At 39.4% G+C, this 13,050-nt stretch overlaps 1 protein-coding gene across 7 annotated transcripts in view; it reads right to left on the bottom strand.

Moving 5' to 3' along the window:
* PLXNB2 (plexin B2) overlaps positions 1–13,050 on the bottom strand; it is a 351,969-nt gene that overhangs the window by 179,813 nt on the left and 159,106 nt on the right. Inside the window, exon 3 of one of the 7 annotated variants that reach the window (XM_025208549.1) lies at positions 261–342. The exons of the other annotated variants lie outside the window; for them this stretch is intronic. The gene's annotated coding sequence lies outside the window, so the exon portion shown is untranslated. The remainder of the gene's footprint in view (positions 1–260; positions 343–13,050) is intronic. 7 annotated transcript variants of the gene reach the window in all.

Here is a 13,050-nt window from a genome sequence, read left to right as displayed (position 1 = left end):
AAAGAGCTCAGTGCAGCCTTGGCCCCAGTTGCAGCCCCCTGGCCCCAAATCCAGGGGGAACACACCCCTCCGTGCCTTCCCAGGGTGCGCACAGCAGTGGGGGCTGCGCCCCCTCCGACCCCCAGATAAGCCATGGCCCACCCTGCCTTGACTAGGCAGTGCCTGCCCTAGCCCCTGCCCCACTCCATCCCTCACCACAGGGGCCTTGATCTGCCCCCCTCCCCACAGCCCTTCGCCTTCCACCATAACAGACTCGTTACCTTCACGTAGCTATATCGGCTGATACGTCTCCTTAAAAATCAGCCATCAGTATTGGTCCTCAAAATCTCTACTGGTGCACCCCTAGAAAAATGGTTAAACAGGCTTTGTCATCCCAGGAAGATATAAATGACAGCCCATTTCTATCTATTTATTATGCCAGATGCAACTTCATCTAAAATCACTGCAATTCATATGATACTAGCTGCATCTCAGAGGTGAAGTTGACCATGTAAATATAAAGGAAGACCTAAAAGAGCAATGTGAAGTCATCAATACTGAAGCAACTTGTTCCTATTAGTAGCCTGCACTGTCATGGCTCACCACTGGAACAACACTAGTTGCTAAACCTTGATGTATATAAAAACCTTGGCTTGTCAACTTCAGTGTTATTCTGAAAATCCCACTATTTCTTTCTACTATACTGCCCATCCTTTGCATTGAAGGCCCTGAATATTTTCTTCACAAGTAACTGCTTATCAGTATATGCATTACCTACTGGCCTCATTCATTCAAATCCCCAAAAGTTGTTTTGCGCAGTCATCAATGGCACTAGTAGCTTTTCCTAGAACTCTCTTGGCCTGGAGCTGTACAGTTTGCAAGAAATGAGACCTTTTCTAGCTCTATGCTCTTTGTGTAGGTGCCAAAAGGATAAGCATAAATATAAGTACCTAGATGAAGACAAATATTTTTCATTCCATCTCCTTTTCAGGGATACAATTTAAAAAACTCACAATACATAATATTTAATTCTTCTGAAGTGTTAAAAGGTAAATAGGTTTTTTAATATATATTTCTGTCAATAAAGAGCACGCTCAGGTTCTAAGGAATAAAAACGTTATGTTGCACAGTACAACACCTCTCTCTGGAGCCAAGTGTTCGGATTTAAGCTAACAATCCTGCTAATTATAGTGGTGTTCAGTGCAGCTGGGGTCAAAGAAAGGCTGCCTTCTAACCACCTTTCAAAAAAGTTGTGATACCACAACTTCTCTCTTGGGATTTAAATCCCAAGAGACATTTTCTCTGCAAGCTGTAAGCAACTCATTGATTACTAAACTAACTGTTTAAAACAAAAAACCTAAGAGCTTTTGTTTAATGTCATATTGTACAGGCATATAATGTTTAAGTCAGAAGCTTAATACAGTACACAGGAATGAAGCTATATATTCCTAATAGAACGTAAACTGTTATTCACATTTGTGTGGTTTATAAGGTGGTCACTGCACAGCAATTTCTCACTAGTATAGAGAAAAATACTTTCGCAAAAAGAGAGGAAGTACTATGATGCATCTTGTGTTTTCATTTAAAAATGGAATGAAATAGCACGCAATTATAGACAAGGCAGCCTACTGAATTTCAGCTGCTCTCTTTTACTATCTGGGTGGAGAATGGAGAGGTAGAGACTGATGATAAATGATGGCTGAAGTAAGTGAAAGTTAAGCCTCCATATAAGTTCCTTGCAGAAGAAGAAGAAAAAAAAAAAAAAAAAAAAATCAATAAACCCCTGGAGCTCAGAAAATTGTATCTTCAGTGGAAACTTAAAGTTCCCTTTCTGCATCCTATAATTGGAAAAAATAGATTTTTAAATGGCTGCTTGTTATGACCATAGATTTCATTAATCATTTCGCCCCTTGTAGAACTCATCTACATTTTCTGGCAATGTTTTCCAGTGAACCTGTTTAAAGTGTAAATAACAAAATGACTTGCCATGAAAGCAGGGGAATCTGAGTAGTATAAAAATAATGTCTGAGCACATACTTTGCTATAACATTGCACAGAATGATTGTTTTGTGCCACTCATCTCCCTGAGATCTTGAGAGGCAGCAGATGAAGAGGCATATTTTCCAACATGTACATGAATATTCAGAACTTATAATTAACTGTGCTTTAAAGAAGTAATCTAAAAACAAACAATCCTAGAGTTCATGCCACCATTACAAAAGCCAAATTAAGCAGTTGCCTGCACACTGATGAAGCTATTCCAATGGACTTTGACAGTGTAAGTCAGCACAGAACATGACTCAAGCTGCCCTCATTTCTAACAAATATATCACTATAGTAAGTGGGCACTTCTTTCAAACATATGCCAATAGCATAATAGATTAAAGAACCAACCAAATAAAAGAAAAGTTTTCCTTAGTAGTTCATTTAATTGGCTGAAGAGTGGGACAATTTTATCAATAACAAATAGGGCCTACTAGATAAATACTTAACCAGAAAAATTAAAACCTGTTTGAAGCATTAAATGATCATTGGCTTCTGCTGATTTACTGAAATAGTAGGGACATTGGCATAAGCATGTAAAAGAGGGTAAGGATGGTTTGCCAGATAAGAGAGGTGTTTTGTAGGCTCAGGAAGGGGCTCTAGGAACAGCCTAACTTGGAGAAACTGTTCAAGCTCAATGTTGTTTAAATGATCCTTTAAAGAAAGGGGGAGTGAAGGTTATGCAACTGATGCTCATGTACTCTTGTAAAGAGCATAATATAAAACTTTGGTCAAGGTAGCAGAGGAGTCTATGGGATTTATGAGAGACTGGACTGGACTGGGAAGTGGTTCCTGATATGTGTGGAATGTCTGCTATTGACATTGAATCCACTACTAGCAAGTCTTCACGGTTTAGAAGTTGAACTTTATTACTAGCCTCCACAAAATTCAGCTCAGAAAACCAAGGGACATGTTAGGTATATGGGCAGGGATATGCTACAAAGTTTTGCTACACAGTCCATCACCCCTGGCATGGATGCAGCTATGCCCACAGGAATAGTTTTTTGTAAACTTAATGGGTGCCTGTATACAAGTGTGGGGTCTGCTTCAATGCACTGTAATTATAGCATGTTGGAGCAGACTCAATTAATCAAGTCTGCCGGAGTGTGGCAATTACCACGCTCCAGCAGCCTCTTGCGTCTCATGTATCAGCGTCCCCACACTTCAAAATGGTGGCAGGCAATTATTGAACAAGCTTTAGTTAAAGTGCCCCCACCACCATTCTGAAGTGTGGGGATGCTGCTGCATGAGAAACTGTGGCGCTTTAATTAGAGCGGCTCTCGGATCCTAACCAACCCCAGGACATGTGTAAAAGTGCCCAGTGTCTGTGATTTAGGGAACTGTTCAGCTAAACCAGCAGATAAACCCCTTCTATTGGCATATGCTTCATCTCTACTAGGGGCCTCTGCAGATGTGGTTACGTGGAACATTGATAGTAGCAGGAGTTCCGTAAGTAGACAACCCCTTTATTGAAAACACAAGGTGACACTCAAAGATTTTCAAGTCTCTCTCCTGTAGACTTCATTACAAGGATACTATGTGACCTAAAGGAACTGTCACAGTAAAAAAAACCCCACAACAACAAAAAAAACAAAACAAAAAAATCAGGACCATGTTGTGCTATTTACTGTGTTTTTAGCAACACATTCATTTGAAAGATTGGTAAGATAGTCTTGCCAGCAGGATGCTTGGATCAAACCAAGTGTTGTGCTATTAGTTACATAAAGTTTAACTCTTGAAAGAATAATGTCATTTAAAAATAGGTACTCCACATGGGAGTTTAAACAGTGAAACTTAAAGCTGATGTCTGACAAATTGAAAGAAATTTCACATTTGAAACAAATTAAATGAATTTCCCAGATGTTGCTACAGCAGAGATTCTCAGGAAAGAGAAGTGAAAGTCACTATTGATGTATTCTTGGGAGCTTTGACATAGGCGTCTCAAAGATGTTCCAATAGGAACTAGACAGAAAAAAACAACAAATTTGAGGTGAGGTTTATAATTCTTATCCCTTGACAACCCTCATCTGAAGCACAGAAAAGCAGGGTTATTTTCAAAACGGAATGTCTAAGTTTTGGCTTAAAAATGCACAGCTTAGGAACCAAAATGAAAGTGACCTGATTCTCTAAAGCAACGGTTTTCAACTTCTTAAAATAAGTGTACCCCCAGCGGCTGGATGCGGAGCAGGAGGGAGGGTGGGGGCGCACAGCCGGCCATGGAATGACAGCAGCATGGGGTGATGGATGGCAGTCACCACTGCTGCCGCATGCAAACTCCCCTCCCCTCCCCCCGTATCCAACTGGCCAGGCAGTGCCGTGTGGCCTTGCACCAGCCCTGCTCCTTGGAGGTAGTGGCGTGGGGTGGTGGGTGCCATGCTCTGTGCCCACCCACCCACGCATACCCCCTAGAGCCTTCCCAAGTACCCCTGGAGGTATGTGTACTCCAGCTGACACCCCCTGCTCTAAAGCACTGGTAGCAGGAGCTGTTCAGGGAGTGGGATAGGCATAGTAAAGAGGAGCAACTGAAATTCCCATTTGAAACCAAGCATTATTAAAAAGGTACACTTGTAATCCTAACAGCTAGGCTTCCACATCAATTCACTTTTCATCATATCTCAGCAGCAAGCAATGTAGGCAAGTAATTTAGGGAGCTAAAATTTGAAATCATGGCATCTCTGTAATGGTATAATCTAGCTAACATTATAAAAGCCTAAGTCTGTCCATCTGAAACAGCCAATCAGAGTGCTCCAAGTGTGGGGGAGCGCCACCATGATTCCAAAGCGGTGTTGAGGACCGGACAGGGCGTGGGGGAGCTGGGGCCAGCAGCGCTGGCCTTGGCTCCCCCACCCTGCTCCCTGCAAGAGGCAGAACAGTGGCAGCACTCCATCCATTACATTATTTTCAAAAATAAATTAAACTCCACAACATCACCCCATGCTTCCCACCTCCAAACAGTATACATGTTTACTTTCCATGAGGGAGAACAGAGGTGAAAACAGCAGAAATTACCAAGCTGACCATCCATGAAGTATTCTATCTATCTGGAAGATGCAGAAATGCAGAGTAGACATGGAAAGTGGAGATGGAAAAAAACTCTACTGGCCCCCCTTTGATTGCTAGAGAGGACACAATCTCCCCTCCCTTTTTTATTCCAATTGTAGTTAGAAGCACATACAGCAAGAGGCTGGGATCTGTCTAGGCGCCTGATCAGCCAATCCTATTCCTTTGGCCCCATGAGAAACTATGCAGTCCTACTATGTAAGAGGCAGAGAGTTAGGATTTTTCATCTTTTCAGGTTTCTTAATCCATACTTATCATGGTATGAGAGTTAGCATTCCAGTCTAAACTCTCTACTTGAGGAACTGTACTGTACTGTACATTCAACTCCATTTCCACAGCCAAGAAATGAAGAGGATTTTCTCTAACTGCTTTACAAAGCTAGAAGTCCTTCCTTAGATCATCATTACAGAGAATCTCTAAGTTGAAGTTGTTTCATGTGCTCAATGTCATTTTCATATTCCTTCTCTTTCCTTTTCCTTCATACCCTGAAGCTCTACCAAATTATTTCCCAGCAGACTAGAAAAATACTGCATTAAAAGTAGTGATTATTTCAAGTTCATCCTCTTATTAGAGATTACAGATTTTCTACAGTTTACCCAGCTTCATTTGGAAATCTCCTTTACAGTGCAACAGATGTCAACTTTCCACACAAGATGAAGAAAAGCCTCTATTCCACTCCCATCTGGAGATAAGCAAGTAAAAAATAAATAAATAAATGAAAGGAGGGGAGGGGAGGCCAGATTGCATCATGAGAGTAGGAAAAATAAAAGTTATTCAAAATAAACACATCTTTAACTGACACATTAAAAAGGCTCTCATCTTATTTTTGGTTAAAAACTACTATGCTTTAATATAGCTACTTCAGATTTGTGGGACACATTGTGGAATACACTAATTTTACTCTCAACAGTGTAAGATACCTTTCTGATTGTCCAGCAGAATATAACAAAATATATTCCAAACATAAAATGCATGACTTATTTTTTATTTATTTGGTTGAATTGAAAGCACCTTTATAAGATAGTAAAATGATTGAGGCATTTTATCAGTCTTACACACACAACTAATTTTGCCTGTCCAATAGCATCATTTCAAGAGCGGCATTTGAAAAATTGATTTTCTTCATCTGAAAATTTCTACTAAAAACAAATCTTATTCTTACATCAATATAATAAATAGAAAGCTATTCCAAATCGAGTTTCTAACAGTAATTGAAGTCCCATGTGCATTAACAACTATAAGTTGTATTAAAGCTTTGCCTCATTCACTGTAGACACACAAATAGGAATTGTCATCATTGGCAGCTAAATTAACTCCATAAAAACAAATGATATTATAATTTCCTGAGACAGTGGTGGAGATATGTACAAAAATCAAATGTTAATACTTTTATTTATAATTTGAATAATAATCTCCACATTGCCTGTATATGGATCAAAAAAATTATCCATTTGGAGAGTAAACCAGCTGACCTACTTTGCCCAAACCATATAACTTTGGAAAAACCCCATTTGTCTCAGTGTCTTTCTGCCTGTTAACATGCTTCTTGAGTGAACTAAGATATTTTCCAAATATTTCATTCATGTGAACTGATCAACTCTATAAGAATTTCATATAAACCATTTATCTTAACCCAAGGTTACACTGAAAAAGCAGCATTTCAGACTGGAAAAATAAGAAAGGAAAAGAACCACTAGTGAGTGCTGAATTAAAGTTACCTTGTGGGAGCATATTCCACATATCCATTAAAGATGGAAAGATCTTTAAAACCCAAATATCTTGCTGATACTTTTGAAGGACTGTTGATCAACAAATATCAGCACTATCTATCAATCATTCATCCATGCCAATTAGAAGTGCATTAAAAATACCAAAACAAAACAAAAAACTATGCTGATATCAATAACAGCCTCATCTCTATCTTCATGATCTATCAGTAGAAAAAATCCCTAAGGTACAAAACAAAATTTAAACCTAAAAGCTTTACTTCCATAGTAAGCCTTTTTTAGTTTTAAGTAAAGATGCATTTCCTTTCATATTCAGATCCCTATTTGCAAGCATATCTGAGTACACTACTGTACTTGATGACAAGGTGACCTTTCCTTCAGTGCAAAAGGAAGAAACAAGAATGCTTTGGTTTTCAATACTGAGGCCTCTAATGATTTTTTTCACTATTAACAGCATATAGAAAAGTTCAATAATAAGAGATTGACTTTTTTGTGGATAACTGGGAAAAAAGCAGGTAAAAGAAAAAAAAGAGTCCTTCACAGTCTGCACAAATAGGGCATTGTCATTTTTACCTCTGAAGGTTAAAGATCACCAGACTAGTGCAGTGGTCCCAATTTCTTACCATATGGACAAAAGAATGCACCACAAAGGAAGTACTGCATGTATCACAATTGGCAGCTGGCTTGAAAAATGCTCAAGTTCAATTGACTATGAAGAATGAATTACCATTATATGTTGGAACAAAAAAAACAACCTGATCTCACCAGGCTAGAAGAACAACTACATTCCAAGATGTGTGACAGCACACAGAATGCAAGTTTCAATTTATTCTGCACTTTTGAACACATATAAAAGCCTGCATGGCTTTTGTCAAATTAAAGATATCTCCAAGCTCTTAAAAGAGCACAGAATGGTCTCAGTTCTTACTCTTATGCAGGAGAAAGATATTTTACTATTTGCTGTATGTTCATCATGATGCTTGAATTCAGTCTCCCTTGTAACTTTTCAAATGTAAAACTCCAGTAACTAGATTAAGACGTTTGTCTATTTTGGAATAACTGAAAATGTTCACAAGGGCAAAAGATCTAAAGAAGCAACAAAGAACTCTCCTCACAAAAAGCAATCTGCAGAAGAAACCACTTTTAGGACAGAAAATCAAATGCAAGCTTTATTTAGGTTAGCTTTAGAATTAAAGAAGGCATTAAGCCTTTGATAAAGACTATGCTTCAGTAACGGAGAAAGTTGCACAAGCTAAATGATTAAGGACTGGTTTCTTTGGGCTGTGAGTTCAGTGAGCCTTCAAGGAGCAGGTGTTTCTGGTGCAGCTTTTCTGTCTGCTTTACATGCTGTCTGGCACCTTCAGATTTCATGTCACAGTCTAGTCAGCTCACATAAACAGTGGCTCATCTAAGAAACATGCATGCTTCACAGCCTACGCAGCATTGTAAAGCCAATTCTGCACCAACCTTAGAGGAAGAAGGAACAACAAAACAAAAAGACAAACCTCATTTGGAGAACGGCTTTTTTTTTTTTAAAGATTTAACTTTGCAGAGTTACTGTATTCTGTACACTTATGTGAACATCTGATCATAATGTAAGCACCTGTAACATGCATTACAAGGAGCTATTTAAGATGTTGATTAATCAAGACAAAGTGAAGGGAACACAGTGCAGAAATAGTGGGAGAAGAATATAATTACAATATTGATTAAAGTAATAATTTAAGAGATTAGGAAAGATGCACAGTTTAAAGGTTTAAATAAGCAGAACTCTCGTTTTTGTTAAGTGACAGGCCTGAAAGAGCTAAATAATTCGGTCTGTTATAATTTGTTGATTAGCCGTGAAGGTCTGTAATGTGTTTTTATGAATATACTGTACAACTCAGAGGTTCTGAAAAGCAGCAAGGATCTAGGAAATCCACACAAAGAAGTACACACACAGTAGGAGTAAAAATGACACATTTTATATTAATTACATTACATTTTCCTTCCAAAACACCTGCAGTTCATGCACATTACATGAACTGCTTTGGGTTGATTCATAATTTAAACAGCAAACATAATGCACATTTCTTATTTAATAACAAATTATGTAGCTAAACTATAATTTTAATTTAATTAAAACCTAGAGATTTTTATCTTGTGTACATTAATATGAATGCTTGAAGAGCAACCTTGTGCAACTAAATATTTTGCTTTCTCATCCCCCTCCCCTCCAGCAAGCTTAATTCAAATACTATTACTGGTTTTCTGCTGACAAATCATCTAGAGATGGGATAAAGAAAGGAACGAAGAAATGTTTGGCAAGCATGACAATTAGCCCCCTTAGATCAGCAGCTACCAAGTAAATGCATTTCTAAATATTAATATGAACATTTACCTTGTAACAGATTGCAACAGGAAATATTTTAGTGTCTGCAGCCTGGAACAAAATAATTGCTATAAAAAAACTTCTAAAATGATATTAAGCCTGACAGAAACTGTTTTAATGGTATTATTTTCTACACTAGAGGAACAAATGTATCTTTACACCAATTTTTTCCTGAAGTCCATTTGTCTGATACAAATATCATTTTTAAGAGTAGTATATAAAACCAAAGCAAGAAGAATCATTATACCATATTTTCTTGAATACCACAAGCTACAAAATAAGACACGCACCTTGTTTGGGAAAGGCAGAATGGGTGGTGGGGGAGGGATTTTTCCAATCGTGGTTGAATGCTGACTACAGGGGATTCTGACTGCATTGGCTACGGCTCTAAGAGCGTTAAACATTAATTCTGACTCTTAAGAGTGAACTCTACCCACTCCCCCCCTATGGCTGGCAGAAATAGAAGCACAGCAGCCATCTTGTAGCAGTGTCTCCATGCACCTACTTCAGTGAAATAAAATCAGGTACCTTGCTGAAGACCTGCACCTCTAATTTTGGAGGGTGGATCTTTGGTCCAAAATGTGAATGTGTGAGCAAATACAGTATTTATAATGCATTATGAAACCATGAAAAACATCCTTTCACCATTTAGGATATGAAAGAGCTCTCTCTGTGGCCCTGTGACTGAATTATCATAATGAACTCTGGAAAAATATTTCTGGAATTTTACTTATTTCTTTACTTCTAGAGAAATATATGAATTATAACATAATCAAGGATATGACCCAAAAGCAAAAAAAGAGACAAGAAAGCAAGTGAACTACCACAGAAAGTGAACAGGAGTCACTAAGATTTCATATCAACTAATATTTTATGTTCCTCCTGGAAGTTTTAGCTTTTTCATGTCTTCTGCTTTGGAATACTACTGTTTTGTAGATATTTTCTGTGTGTTTGCTCTCAGCAAAGGAAATCACATTCCAGAAGGCACATATTTCTTCAAAAAGGATGTGGCATATCACTTTCTATTCTCTTAGCAAGGAGCTAGGACCTGGAATGCAGGCAGTAAGAGAAAGACTCTCCTGTGCTTGTGGGGTTCGCAGGAAACCAGTATTCACAATACAGAACAGATGTGTTGCAACAAGTTTTGGGTGGAGATAACTGTTCGCTCATGATATTAAAATGCTCAGGAGGGACTAATTTATAATACAAGACATGGTAAAATATTAAGAGACAGCAGCAGGCTCAGCAAAAATCCTTCAACAATCTGGTCTTGATTCTGACATCCTTTAAAGTGCTTCCATCTCGCATTGCTAGAGAGGCATAAGAAGGCATTACGAAATACATGGCTCTTGTTTAGATTATATCTATACTTTGCTGATAAACAGTCAAATGAATCTCAGACCTTTCGACTTTCATGAGAGGTTGACTGGGGTAAGTAAACAAAATAAATTCATATTCCTGATGGTAAAAGCCCTTAATGTTTTCAGGTTCAACCATTTACCAAAATCAGAGCACCAAAGTTGAAGCTAATCCTTTTCAGAATTGTTTGATATGTTAAACCCTTGGGCAACAAAGAAAAGCTTAAATTGTTTCTATCTACTGTGATGCAGATACGGAAAGCATGGAGGAGCAAGAACTAGGCCCAGCTGAGCTTACTCAATCTATAGAGGCAGGAGTCTTAAAATTAAAAAAAAAAAAATCATCCTAAATTTGAAAGTATGCTCTTTACAGGAGCCTGTAGCACATTGGAGGTTATCCTGGGTGAATGCAGATATCTCTAAAAGAATGTCATCACTGAAGTCTCAGAGAAACCCTGCTGGACTTGTTCTACCCTGTAAAATTGGGTCTGCACTGAACTACATAACATTACAGGGAAAATGCAAACATCTTCTCCATGACATATAACCCACGGTGCGACTGATTGTGAATCAGACTATGGACACAATGGCTGGCTTCATTCATGCACCAATAATCCATCAGGCTATTATGGAAGCTAATCACTGGATCACCAACCTTAATATAGCCAAGCAAAAGACAAAAAACATCTTACTGTTCCCTCCTTATCCAGCTTTTTATTTACTTAAGGGATCCAATAAGTCAATTCATAAGAAAGGAGCTGCAAGATGCTACAGAAAGGTAGATGTCAAGTGGGAAGTATTTAGACAATGCTAAAATCCTCCTGGTCTTTGAAAAGGCCTCTATGTGCTATAGTAATGCGCACAGTCATGAAGTTTATAACAGTATTTTGCAGTTCACTGGCATTTGCAAAAACAAAAAAAGTGAGCTCATACAGTGACAATCCTGACTTAGGTTAGGGACAGACATTCAAAAAGCCTGAGCCTGTATTGATTCAATCTTTGCAGGTTAGTCTAACTTGGCTAGGCTGAACCAGTTTGTAACCAGACAGACATTCTCTCTGGACTGAGGAAATTCAGGCACATACCTGCAGTGGCTAAGGCTAGAAGCTGGGGGTGGGGGGGGAGGGGGAGTGTTAAAGCAACTCTCCCTTCCCTTGCACATTGCTGAGCTGAGGGGGGGGGGCATGGCCAGGCCCCGGAAGGATGCTTTGATTAGGGAGCTCTGCCTGCACTATCCTAGGCTTTTCCCCACTGGTTTCTCAGGGGTCAGGAGTGTTGCCAGATCCCAGCTCCCTGCTAGCACTCTGAGGAAATGGGGTGGGGTGGGGGGAGAGAATGCGGTGCATGCATCTGTTGATGATACGGAGCGCTTCAGTCTCCCTCCCTGCTTCTTTATTCTGTCTGCAGCAAACTGACAGGCAAGCAAGCCAGGAATGGGCTGATAACAGTATTTATCACCCCATCAGCAAAACAATAGCCTCTCTCCATTACTTCAAACTCTTCTTAAACAGCTTACCAGCTGACCTATTGATTAACTCCAAAAAACCTCCAGAAGCCCTAAGCAGTCCTGTTCTGTCTGCCTGACCCAGTGAAACACCCAGTGGAGACACACACATCTGCATTAGCTAGCATACCACTTGCCTACAGTCTGTAGGGCTGGGGTCCGATCTGGAGATGGGAAGGAGGTGGGGATTCTTGCTTGAGTAGTGAGCAATGGGGGGGGGGTAGACAGGGAGAAGCCAGACAGACCCTGCTCTACCTATAGTCTCTTCCAGAGCTCTAGCCAGGGAGCAGAGGGGAGGAGCCAGCTCTGCTGTGGAGCAGAGAGCCCCGCCCAGCCCAGAGAGCATGCCGGGATGTTGGGGGTGTCTGGTTTATCTTAAATCAGCAAGGGGTCTGCGACAGACATTGCATAAAATGGTTTAATCCAAATCAGTTAAGTCTGATACTACATTCAACCAGGTTTATCTCAAACTGGTTTCAGCCATTTTCAAACTGGCTTGTGTACACTGAATATCTGTTCTGTTACAAGTTTAAATAAGTTTCTGATCACTTAAACCGGTTTGGGTGTAATGTCTATCCCTAGCCTGAGAAACCAGGAAGCCACACACAGTAGTGTAGGGTGATCAGCAGGTGAGTGACAACTGGTTTTAAGAAAGTTTGCCAAGAGGGGAAATGATGTTCACATTCCTTGCTCATTACTTCATTGGGAAGCTATAAGCAATTATGTGTGATCAGTGCTGGAAACAGGCCAAGAAAGAAGTCATATATGGGTAAGGAAGGTTTAGAAGGCAATACTTAGCTTGAGATAATTAGACAGGTCTAGGTTAGTAAGCTCGTTGTGGTTTCTTTGCTCTCTACACAGTAAACTACTAAAAGTCAGTCAAATACATGCAACTGGCATTTGGTAGTTATTACTGGTTCAGACACTGAAAGGTGTACCTGCTTTAACTTCAAATAAGATTTCAAACAAACTTTTTTGTTCCAACCAAGCCATGAACTAAAAGGGAGG

Source organism: Alligator sinensis, unplaced genomic scaffold (assembly GCF_000455745.1).
Source record: "Alligator sinensis unplaced genomic scaffold, ASM45574v1 scaffold660_1, whole genome shotgun sequence".
Lineage (NCBI taxonomy): Eukaryota > Metazoa > Chordata > Crocodylia > Alligatoridae > Alligator > Alligator sinensis.
Note: the sequence above shows the minus strand (reverse complement) of the source record. Positions and strands in the feature narration are given on the sequence as shown.